Source organism: Chrysoperla carnea, chromosome 1 (genome assembly GCF_905475395.1).
Source record: "Chrysoperla carnea chromosome 1, inChrCarn1.1, whole genome shotgun sequence".
Classification (NCBI taxonomy): domain Eukaryota; kingdom Metazoa; phylum Arthropoda; class Insecta; order Neuroptera; family Chrysopidae; genus Chrysoperla; species Chrysoperla carnea.
In genome coordinates, this window is record NC_058337.1 from 115,655,998 (window position 1) to 115,669,968 (window position 13,971).

A 13,971-nucleotide genomic window follows, 5' to 3' on the forward strand; every position below is an offset into this window, starting at 1 on the left:
TTGTCTAAGGAGATTACCATAAAATTGTTAAAACTTTTCTGTTCTTTTAAGATCTTAAGAAAATTTTAATTTGATTTTAGTTAATACAATTATTAAATAATTTTTTTTTTCAGGCCAAGACCGTTAAAAATTCATCAACAGAAAATCTAAACTTGATGATGGTAAGTACAAAATATTTAATATTAAAATCTTACGACAGATTAAAAGGTTCAATTTTGTTACAAAAAAATATATTTAATGCACTGACTTTCTCTCATAGATAAACCCAAACCTAATAGATTACAATAACTAAAGAAAGAATTTTCATCAGACAAAACTACAACAACCAAAACAAAAAATACCCAGTATTTGAAAGCTACGATTCCCACCAAGAACACAGAAAAGTATTCACCACACTTTTTTTATTCAAACTTTTGCTACTGGCTTTGTCGGAGAATTTATAAAAGAAAGCTTAATATTGGCACTATTTTAAATAACACTGTTCTTTTAAGTACACGCTGCTTGTATTTAGGAAATGCAACACGTTAAAATTTTAATAATAGTTCTACATATTAATAGATGTAGACAAACCCGCATATAATTGTACACAACAACAAAAAAAACACATATATTAATATTATGTTAGAATATATTCATACTATTATAATATTGTATGATTCTAAAGTACTATTATAATATAGTATGATTCTTATTGTCCTTATATTATAAATAAAAGTTTAATTGAAAATTACCAGTTCAATTGCAAAAAAAAAGTAACTGAAGTAACTGACAAAATTCAATAATAGAAACTAAATGATAAAGGCTGTATTCTACACTTTGAAAATACGCTCAAATATCTTATAAGTGTTTAGAAAAACTTTTAGTAGAAGTTTTATGTATTGAGGATCGTTATAGCTCCGGATAAATACAACAGTTTGCAGAATTATATGCATTTAATTTATGTGCATATAATTTTACATAAATTTATTTAAGGTTTTTTCGATATTATGCAGTTCTATGCCGTTGTGGAAAGAACAGGCCAGTTATTCTGTGACTTTTAAAATACTTTTCGTTAATATTAAAAAAGAATAAATATGTTTCTTTAAAGTATATCACAAATTTCAACTTTCTAGACTAAATAAATACAAGTATACATTTTGGAATAGTCGAAGATGTTAGAAAAATTTCATATTCAAAAAGTTTTATAAAACAAAAATTATTTACAAGTTTTAGACTAACCAAATTAATCAACTTTTTATAATTTTTCTATCTATTCAAATTTTCTATCTATTCTAACAATTTGTAATTTTCTATCTATCTACTTTTGTAACTTATAAAATATTGTTTCTTTAAAAAAATGTTTCCTGTTTTAAATTCTATATCTCAAAGTTTAAAACAGAGGGTTTTCATTCAGAACACGGCAGTTTTAGTTAAGTGAAGTTAATCAAAAACAAAATCAATTCCGGTAAAATAGGGCATACAAGATTAGTAAAAGTATTTTTTAGAAAGTGTCATAAAACCATTGATTTTGGAGCACACCTTTGGATCCGCTATTTCAAATCGCGGATAAATCTCAACGTTTAGTGGAATAAATTAATAACCCATGAAAAAACAAATATGATTACTTAAAAATATTCATGATACTATTCGCAAATTAAATGTAATGCAAATATTGTAAAAATGTTGATCCTCGAACAGATCTCTTTAATGTAGAAGATGAACAAAGTTATTTTTAAGTCACAATCCTTTCTACTTATAGCGCGTCAAGTGTAACAGTGTAACAGATATATTTGTATTCACCTACAATGTTTAGAAGTTTTTGAAAAAAAAAATGGTGAAAGAGTCGTGAAGTAATTATTTTTGTTATAAGACGGATATGATCATATAGTTACTTGCGCTTCCACCAATAAATCATTTTTATGAACTAGATACGTTTATATAAAATTAAAAATAGTGAGAAACAGGAACATCTATAAGAGAGAGTCGTTCTTACCTCGAGAACCTCTATAAGTGAGGCTACTATTTGCCGGTACCTCAATAAGTCACGGTCGATCGTATTTAATATCTGCTATTTATAATATGGCCAGGGGCGTAGGAGCCGTATGGGCAGGGTGGGCATCTGCCCACCCAGGAATTTCCCTTGCCCCTTTGTTGAAGAGATTAAAAATTTTATTGCTCTATTAAAATTTCGTGTAGGATAATTTTAAGGGCAAAACAATAGTTTTTCACAAACAATTGACCTTTCTGCCCACCCAGCAAAAAAAAAATTTCGAACCTGCCCACCCAGCAAAAATTTCGTTCCTACGCCCCTGAATATGGCCAACTCGATATCAGAATTATCCGCTATTAAATAACATTTTTTATTTGAAGAACTTAATACAGTTAACAAGTATCAATTGCAAGGAAAGATTCGGCACTCAAAATGTTAAAACGAAAAATCAAATTGCTATCGTTAAGTAATAAACATAAAGTTGTCAATGTGTTCGAGAGTAGGAACTCGGGAAATAATATACAAAGTGGATATGGACATACATTTATCATCATATATTTGCTGTATTTTTTAACCTCTATAAGTGAGAAACTGGTTTAGTGAGAAACCTCGATGCAAAAAGAAGATTGCGGTCCCCGTTTTCTTATCCAAGTTCGACTGTATTTGATATTTTAAAAGCTTTATATTCTCAACTTCTTCAGTAAATGCCAATTTTATAATCAACCTCTAACAATATTTAAACACTGTCGCCGTATTTACAATAAAATATTGTGTCTTCGTCACAAAAATATATATAACTTTGATGACATGGTAAATGAAGAACCAACCATACACATACACATAGAAACTATTATAATAAATAGTATAATGCCTTCAACTTTAAAGCCATCCACATAACCATAGTCAGTCCATTCTTCAGTTCAGACATGATTATAATGAGTAAACAAAACTACCCTTTGCAAACAATGAATGCATCATCATCATCAACATCTATGTTTGATTCTTCAAAACAAAAACCTTCTAGTTCTAATCTAAATTAATAAATTTATATGTAATTCTAAAAGAGTCGACGTCCAAAAATAGATATACATATACTTCACAACTGCGGTGGAAAGGGCAAATATCATATAATATGAACCTTTAAAATTGAGGTTACAGATATATACTTTGTGCTTTTGACATTATAATTGGTTTCTGTGGTGTGAGCATCACACAACCTCTATATACAGAAATACAATATTTGACAGGTTTCCGAAATCCGTCATTACATACACATTACGATACTATTTTTCGTACTGTCAAAAAGCCTAGTCTTAGTTGCTAGCCGATCAAATTTTTGCCAACATTAAGCTATTATACTATAAATTATATTTAACAAATTTTGTTTCGTATCCTAAATTTTTTTAATTTGTATATACAAATAAGACACATTGGTATATACTTGGCATACAAGATATTACAGGTCGTAAAACGTAGTTTTTAAAATTACGCTTTTTTTAATCTTTTTGAAAGGAAATTCGATTATTTAAAGAACTCACCTTTTTCTGCAAATTATCATTATATATAAAGGTAAAAGTTATCGATTATAGATTATAGAAATTTCCTAAGAAGATTGATTTTTCCAGATTTCGAATAATTTTTTTTTTTTGCTGATCTTTCTTGTATGCTTAGATCATATATTTTAAACTTGTATGCCATACAATTTCAATCTTGCAAAGATTGTTCTTAGATATAATGACTGCTATTTAAAATAATGTACCATTGATTTATTGAACGCAAATATTAGTGAAATAGTTGGACTCTTTATGTTAAGAAAATATGACTTTCACACAAGTTTTCACATTCACTGCATATTAAAAATCCAATATTTAATATTTAATATTTGCACAAAAGTCCAAATTTAATATTAATACATTTCTCTAAAGCTAAGTGACCACATTTAATCTTAATAGATGTATAATTATTGCTTTTTCAAAAGCTATTTCCTTACAACAAAATGTAAAGTACTAGAGAAAACAAATCTAATATGCTTTTAAAAAAAATTATTGGAAGTCATTTAGCACCAAAACTTTTTTCAAGATTAAATGCAATAAAGCATAGTTAAAAAATTTAAATTTGAAACTTATTGGTCTCAAGTTTTCTATAGCAATGTAACAAAAAACACCAATCCAACATCAATATTTGTGAAGGAACTTAATTTCAAAAACAACTGGCGTCATATTTTCATATGATTTTTGATTCAACGAGCCTTCCTTTTCTTTGCAAAAACTTAACAAGAATTTATTTACCTTGTAATCTTACCAATATCTTATCTTTTATGTGCTAAAACCAAGATTTTACGGCTAAAATTGATGTTGGATTTATATTTTCCAAAACACCAACAAAAATGGCTTTACAGTCTTTAAATAGAAAAAAAAATCCTCTAACAAAAACATAAGGTGAAGTTTGGAGAATATAAAAGATTCATATTTATTGGAATCAACTCTAAATGATACAGAAAACCCCTCTTTCTTAATTTAAAAAAATTATTCATCAATTAAAGATCATAAAAATAAAGTACCAAAAATTTTTATTATGATTGATCTAATCTTTTTTTTTGTAAAGGGGATGATTATAATAGAAATTTATTGAGAGATTTTGAAGAAAACTGTAAGGGGGAGAATATTTTGTTTAACAAGTATAAGACTAAATTGATATTAAATTGAATTTTATTAGCGAAGGTTTTGGTTTAAAAATAATAAAACTTTGAAAGATATAATCACAAATTTGCTATCTCTTCAATTTAAGATATTTATTTTAAAAGTCGTAATATTCATAAAAATTAATAAAATTGGCTAAAGAAAATTAATAATCTAGTAAAAGTAGATATAGTTCAATAATTTACCAGGTCAGAATAAGCATAGTTATGATTATTAATACCAGCATCATTTTTTGGATACTTTTCGTGTTTAGGTTCATCATTTTTTCGATTATCTTTACATCAATTTTGTCGTTTTTTTTATATATCGTAGCCCAAAACTTCGGTTAAACGTTTATTTGGGAAATTTCATCACCGTTGAATAATATATTACAGAAATTACTATGACTCATTTTTCAATCAATTTCTTTCCATTCCTAATATTCTGTTACGCAACTGTCCCCAAATATTTCGACATTAGTGTATCTACTTTATTTGCTTATTTCAGTTATTTTTAAAACTTAATTAATAAATATAAGATAATCAATGTCGGAAAAAAAAATTGAGGTGATAAATGCTTCTAATTTTTTATTTATTTATAGTGGATATGTACTGTTTTCCATACGACAAATAGCTATTTGCGGTGGATAACACCAAATTGACGTGTTTGTCGCATGCAAATGGTAATTTATGTGCGTAAAATAAATATAGAGAAAGAAGTAACCGCGCATTCGTAAAAAGCATTAATAATTCAGGGTGCTCGTCGCACAATATACTAGATTAATTTTAAACATGTAATTTGTAGGTAAATTAAACAATATTCTGACGAGAAATTGAAGTAACTTCACTACATAGTACCTATAAAACAAAGCTGTCTGTCTCTTCCTATGCATGCTTAGATCTTTAAAACTACGCAACGGATTTTGAGGCGTTTTTTTAATAGATAGAGTGGTTCAAGAGAAAGAAAAACACTGATAAGTTTAGAGGTTTCTAATGTGATGTCCTAAATAAACACATTTTTGTATATTTAAGATATTCTGTAGATAGTATCAGCATTGCACCTGTGCGAAGCCGATCGATAAATGACGTATACCGAAAAACTCAACCACTAAATCCACACAATAAAACTATTTAAACTATCTTATCAAATATATTGTACATTAAGAACAATTTCTTTTTTGTTAATTTTATAAAATTTTATTTAATTGCTGAATTAACAGGCAAATAATTGGTTGTTTGAAATTATTATTAACCAAAAATCATTTTTCTGCAGTTAAATGTAAAATTTTTCAAAAATAATTGATAAGCCAACTTATAAAACTTCAAAATTTTCACACAAAAACGTCACTTATAGATTCCATTTTGATTGTAATGAAATCATTAAATTTTCCATAAAAACTTTCCAAATAAAAAAATTTTAATGTGTAAAAAAAAAACTCATCAATTTTAACACCTTTAATTAAATTGCACCTTTTTGTTTTTGAGTCAAGAAACGCCTTTAAGCAAGCACACTCTAATGCACCTAAATACATTAGATTTTAGACAACCAATCACAAGGCAGGTAACATAAAACACCTGGTTAATCATAGGTAATAGGTTTATACATACAAAACAATAGTATACACCTCTCTAAACTTTCTAAAACAAACAAATCGATGTGTTCTCTCATTTTAACTTATATAAATAGATATTATATCGATTTCATTTTAGTAATTAATTAGCATACGTGCTAATTAGATATACACGTTAACAATTGTATGGTAAGGTGTGGTATTTGAGGTTTTCATACAAAAAGGCGGATACTAACGAATGATTGTATGTGTGAAACTGGGCGCGTCATACAGTAGATTTTTCGTTATACGACCCGCCCTAGTTAGTTACACACATAATATTACAAACATTGTGTATAGAGGAGTAGGGTTTAATGTTTACTGTTTGCGTTTCATCGAAATTAGTACGTTATGTAACGCAGACGCGTTTAGATGTGATGGTCTTGTTGTTACAAATAATAAGCTTCTTACAGAGACTTTTCATCTACTGAGTTTCGTAGTTTATTTTTTAAATGTTATGTGATTTTTATATGGGAAAGTGAAACTGTGACATTGATTTTTAATGTGAAAATTCTTTTTTTAAGACTTCTTAATAGTGGAAAAGTTTTTTGGGATTTTTCTTTTTTGTATTTTTCTTAAGTGATTTTTTTTTCTGGAAGATATGGTCGTTTTGTAAGTGTTAATTTTTTTTAAATAACAAAATAGATGTTTAAGTCTCAGTTTAAATAATAAAAGATTTTTATCAAAGATCCTTTACCAATTAAAACTGTTTAAGGAGTGGAAAATTAAGCCACGAAAGCTCCTAGTTGGCGTGTGATTTTTACTTCACTATTATTAAGATGTCTATAGTTCTGTTATATATATAATGTCATCTATGGTTATTTCACCACATAAATTTTGTTTTAAGGTCAAGAATCTTTAATATAATCTAATACAGTATAAGTTAAACCTTTTACGAAAAAATATTTGAAACTTGTCATGAGTAATTAATGTTTTTAAGTAGTTAAATAATTAATTGGAATGAAACTTAAAGATAATGAATTTATTTAACAAATTTATTCAGTCATAGAAACAAAATGCTTTCCAATCTGAAAAAAATAGAAACTTTTATATGATGTTTTTACAAATTATTTAACTATTTTTATTGCTGTCAATACAACACAAAGTAAATCATAGACAAAATTTCATTTTTATAATCTCCCCTAACATGGGGATTTTTTTGTAAAATTTTGTTCTGTGATTTTTACATCCGGTTTTTTGGTTCAATCTTTTGTGGCCTTCTCCATGGTTGGATGAATCAGCTTCATTAATTATTGCCGCAGCGCCATGTAGACTCTCAGTTCAAAATTTTAGACCGATTACTTCGGATTTCTCATAAATTTGGCTGATAGAAAATTGCAACATACAGTATCAATTTAATTAACACGTTATGGGAAAATTAAAAGATATTACATGATACGAAAAACAAAAATAATTTTAAAGTATTTACAAATTAAAAACGGAAATGTGAGACCTAAAATTTGTATTAGAAGAAATTTCAAAATGATAATTGATTACGTCACTACCTTTTAGTACGTCTCTACATTCATTATAAATGGATAGAAAGAGAGGGTAAATGTACTTTAAAAGTGTTATAAATTCATCTTTTTAGTTTAACATTGTTTCCAAAAATGTTTTCATGATTTTCATTTCTGGCAAAAAGAAGTTTAAGATACATTAAAAGAAAAAAATATTACTTGAGGTGCTGTGGGACAACCGAAAGGAACGAAGTACATTTCGATATATATTATGTAATAAATAACAGGCACTGTGTAATAAATTAACAACGTTTGAGAATAAAAGTAATGACTGGTAAGAAAATTTTAATTAGAAATTTTTTTTTTAAACCAAAACAACTTACAACATTGGTATTCAATTATTGATTCGTGTAATAATGTCTTGCATAGCTCAGTGGCCAACGTACTTGATTCCCGGTACAGGATATCCCGATTCGTATGTACGCTATTTTCAATCTTTTACGTAACGTGCGATAAGAAACTTCGTTCCTAAAAATATAATTAATATGCATTGTTGACAGTATTCAATAATCCAATTGAAATTTAATAAACCAAAAAGAAAAATTCCATTAAAAGTCACCCAAATATATGTTAATCACTGGAAGATCAAAGTTTTGAGAATTGTTAATTTTGACGTGCCGGCTTTTATTTCAAATGTGTAAGTTGCTAAGTCTAAGCCACGCCCTCGGAAAGTTTCTCAACAGAATATTACTACTATATAATACCTATTGTTTATTATAGATGCAACACCTAATTTATTTAAACGAACCATTAAAATTGAAAACATTTATGTGTCTTCAACCATACCCAAGAAACCCTTTTTAATAATAATAAAGTTTATTATTTATTTGTTAATTTAATATTATTAATAAAAACTTTAAAATTTTTTTTCAAGAAATACAGAAATGATCATATTACCCTCTTTAGTCTTTAGTCGAATGTATATGATAGATATTTCAACGAAATAAATAATATAAATATATTATATTTTTATTTTTTGAACAAAAATAAAAATACTTAAAATTGTTTACACGTGGACCACCTAGGACGATCAATTAAACACCCAAATATTAACACACATTTAATAAAAATTTAAAAAATATCAAATTATTTTTGAGATCTTTTTCACTACTTTTTTCACTTCTAATTATTTTTAAAATATTTTTATTATCAATTTTGAGACAGCAAGTGTTTAAAGATTCAATTTAAATATTTTTTTAAATAAAAATTGAATAGAAAAAGTAATAGAAAAGGACAAAGTTTCCTCTCATTTTTTAACAAAACTAAAAAAATCAAAAGATTATCTACTCCTTCACACTATGATAAAGCTCATCCTCTGTTTAAGTGATATTTTATTGAATGAATTTTATTTTGATGAATGTATCTTTTATTAATTGATGGTATTAATTATATCGTAAATTAGGCCTTAGATCCAAATTTGGTAAAGAACAGTTTCTTCTTTATTTTCTCAGCTTATTCAGGAAGCGAAGAGGTCTTCAGTCAATTATAGAGCACCATGTGTAAGCTTCAAGTTTCCACGATAATTCTACTTCGTACAATATTTTTCAATATATTGGAAGTAAAACCATAATATGTTATATATTAACGTTTTATCCGATGAAATGCATTTGCAGTCGGGTGTCTACTGCATGTACTCGTAAAATCAATAGCTTGTAGTCGAATATGTCAACTGTATGCCGTTGAAGTCACGGCTGAACATTCTGAATACACAGTCTATCTGATAGAAGTACTACTGACACGAAACTTGGACTTTAACTTTCAATTATTTTTTTTAAATTTTTTTACTAAAAAAGTGTAAGTTTTTGTATGTTCTGTGCCACGAAATCGCATCCATCAATTTTATTACTCATTTTATGTGTTTTCCGTAGTTCCATAGATCTAAAAAGTGTCTATATTATAATTTCAAAAAATGATAAAATTTTTTGGCCGAGGAGCCAGTTTATTAGGAATGAATTTTTGTTGACATCGAATTGAGACATCAATAAATATCCCAACACTCAAAATAAAACTTTATTTCGGGTATCATCAATGACTATGTCTCAACTCGAAATGCACATAAATGCATTCTTATATGATAAAACCTTTTTTTTAATATTGAAGAGCGAAATATCGTTTTCATAGATTTTTCGCAGATACAGAGAAGCGAATATATTTTTGCTCAATATCGATATATACTTTAACAAAAAATTCTAAGTCATTAAACTAACAAGATTGACGAATACGAAAAAAAATTCCTTCCTGAGGCCATGCACATCAAACAAAAACTAGTGAAGTTATCGAGATATGACTTCTTGAAAAAAGATACTCATACTAAATTACTCAAATGAAAATTAAGTAAAGCGAAAAATTAGTAATTTCTCTAGTTCTCGATAATCAGTGTGATAATAATAAGAACGATATTACACGCATGCCGGTTGTTTTACTGATACGGATTCATTTTTATGATCGTCAAATTCACATTTAACCTATTTCTTTTAACACCATATGCAAATGAATGGGCCCCCCCACCACCTAACAATAAAAAGTATAAAGTGCAAACATTTAATGTCTTATACCAAATAATTGATTAGAAATTTCTTTGACATATATTTTTTTTTTAAATATTCATCAATATGGCGTATTTTTTAATATCCGTTAATTCATATATTTATAAGACCTTTTTACAATGTAAATATATAAATATGCTTGTATTAATTAATCATATATACACACACAGATATTATGAAAGATTATTAAAGAGACTGTATCATTTGACACGAAACACTCCTTTTTTGATGATAAATCTTTATTTAATTGGACATATGAGTTTTAACATTTTCTTTTCTAAAATACACAGATGTGTTTATTAAAATTTAGGTCGCTAACATACAGTTGAATAAACGAAATTAAAGGTAGAAATTGTACATATACTTACACTTCTTTATATTTATGAATTTCAAACAAAAAATACCAAGACAACAAACGAATAAGTGATTACATACAATTCTGTATGAAAGTCATTTTGGGTTTCGTGTTTATGCACCTACTGCAGTCTCCTATATAATGTATATTTAATAAACATGTGAATTGTATGTTTTATGTCTTAAATACACATACTTATCAAACATAGGATATTTTATGTAAAGGACAGCTATAAAGATGTTTATAACCTTACTTACTTTGAAAATGAGCAAAATTTTCCCGTTGTATGTAGGTAATTGGCACAAAAAAAATCATTTCTCGTTTTCTTGAAAAACAAACCAAATTCATAACTATTCTTCATGGCAACACTAATCTAATTTTATCTTGTTTGCGGTTGAGAGAAAGAGTTACATCTGGGTAACCACCATCTCGATCAGTTATAAACTAATTTAATGGGGAGAGTTCTTAGCTATGTTTTGAGTGCGAGTTCAGGGTTCCGTACCTGGAACAACTAAAAAATAGGCGATAATTCTCAAAATCGGTTCAGTTTGGAGAAGGCTCTAAGGTAAAAGGGAATTTAATGGAAAATGTTCTTAGATATGTTTCAAGTGCGATTTAAGGGTTCCGTACCCGAAAACTTCCTGGATTTCGTAAATTTCACTTGTTTGAATTGTTGTGTTCGAAACGCATAAATTTCACTATTTTTGTCTGTTTTTTGCAATTACCTCCCTGATCGTTCCCTTCTGTATATTTTTATCAAAGTTGAAAATGTTTTAATTGCCTACAGCCTTTATCTGAAACTTTCAAACCCAGCTTTTGCCTTTTATGCCTGTTGGGCTGTTTACAAATGAATAATTGTTTCAATAAATGTATAGAAATATAGAATTTCAATTATTAATGCACTTCCTTTGTTGATCCTTATTTAATGCAATAACTCCAAAAATATTGATTATGGAAAAAAAAAAAAAAATAGAAATAAGATAGAAAATTAATTTAGAAGAGTAAAGGTATCTACAGTTTTTCTCGTGGGATGAACAGTTATGGAGATATCCAATTAAACGCGTTTTTTGCGATGTGGCACGCTTGCTACTCTAGGGATCCTTCTAATTTGACATTGTGCTTAGAATATTCTTAGAATACTAACTGGACTACAGCATTTGTATTAGAAATTAATATTCGAGAACTCTTTTTTATTCGAAGAGCTCTTTTTGTTCGTTGTCAACGAGTCGCAGTTTACAGTTTTTTGTGAATAATAAAAGAGACCTTGCCGGTGCATATAAATGACTGAAGCCAAGCCTGGCAACACTATTAGCTTGGTAAATTCGCCACTGAATCTAAAGTGATTACAGTGACATCACAAAATCTTGTTATAATGATTGACAAGGTACAGTACAGTCGTCATAATAACATTTTAAACTGTGATATATCATCAGTCATTTACAAATGATTCAATCATTAATTATAATTAAAATTAGTCAAGCAAAATCAAAAAACAAATCACTGATTTTTTTATTTGTTTTTAAAAGGTAAATAAAAAATTATTATTATTACAAACAATAAAAAATTATACAACAGAAGTTATTTTTAATAAGTTTTTTATTTTAACTGCCTTCTAAATATGGTAATAGGTTTAAAGTAATAATACATTTTATCATCTTAACACTGCATGAAATCATATACAGGATGTAAAGGAAAACAGACTTAATTCTGTAAACAATTTTAATTTTAAAGTTTGTTTTTTTCGAGGATCGGGCAAAATGTTTTTTGCATTTTTATTCAATTATTTTTTCGTTTGGATATCATTCTAAATAAATACGTTTTCACTAATTTTAAGCTTGCCACGCAATTAAAAGTTTTCCGGATTTCTTGAAAGTGAAAATAGAAAAATTATTAGAAGCGACCTAAAAAAACAGATTCTCAAATTCTCAAATGTTATGAAATGTTATCATACACTACAGAATACCACAGGCCGTGAGTTTAATCCCATTATTACACTCAATAGCTTAACTGATTAGGATATAGTCCCAAAAGACAGAGGCTTAAGATCAAAATAAGTAGAATATCAAAAAACACAGCACGAGTTACGACTTAATTCTATTATATAAAAAATTAATATTTTAAAATGAACATTATTAAAACTTATATAAATTCTAACATGGAAGTAATTTATCATAAATAATAGTAACACTTAGTTTAAGTTAATTACAAAACAATCCATCAACTTGAGTTTATGTCAAATTCGTTCATTTATTACATCAAGAATTCATTGCAAGTGTCTGAACACCTATTATAATGTAAACAGTCTTATCTAGGGTAAAGTATTTTTGAGACGGAAGTTGTTAAATTCAGTTTTTTGCCATGAATGTCCTCAGCCTAATTTGAATTATTTATGGTTTGTAAATCAATCGACATAAGGCAATTATTCTTATTATCATTTTGATTTAAAAATTGAGTTTATCAATGAAAAAATAAAGTTATATAAAAATTATGATTATAAATTATGCATAAATCTCTGTCGTCTGTATATTTAATAAATGCGATAAAAAATAAAATGTCAACTCAATAATAATCAATATATGAAATATTTCTACTTATTAATCATTTGATAAACTTCGTCTCTCAATTAATTGCCAATTTCGAATGACAAATTCAAAATGATTAATAACTATTTATCTGACTAATTAAGTGATTACATGAAAACATGTATTTTTACAGAAAAAAATTAAACATCAATTTTTTCTATAAAAATGTAAATATTGTATTTTGCATACAATGTATTCAAAAATTCTTAATGCTTGACTTTTTTTTATCTGGAAATAAAGCTTCCACTCATCGATTCATAAATTAACTTTATCTTAACATTTCGATTTGAAATCGATTTGCTTATCATTTTTTCCACTATAAGTTTTTAGGGAAAACCCTAAAATTGACAGAATGTAAAACCATTATCTTTTAAGTGGATATTTAAATCCAATGTAGTTGGGACTTCCATAAAAAATTACCATAAAATGAAAAACATTCCATAAAATTCAAGAAATATCTGGTTTTCCCAAAACATAATATTGTTTGTTTTGGTATATAGATTTTGATACTTCGAAATCGACATTTTATCTGAGATACTGAGAAAATTATCGTTTTTGGAAAAAAAAAATTTAATATTTTGCAATATCTTTATGCTTTGTTTAATTGAGATGGTTTTTAGTTATGTTTGATGAAAATCTACTCTGATATTTTTAAGGATTAAATGAGCTTTCTCTTAGTTATTGTATTCTTCACATGGTGGAAGCGCAACCGAAA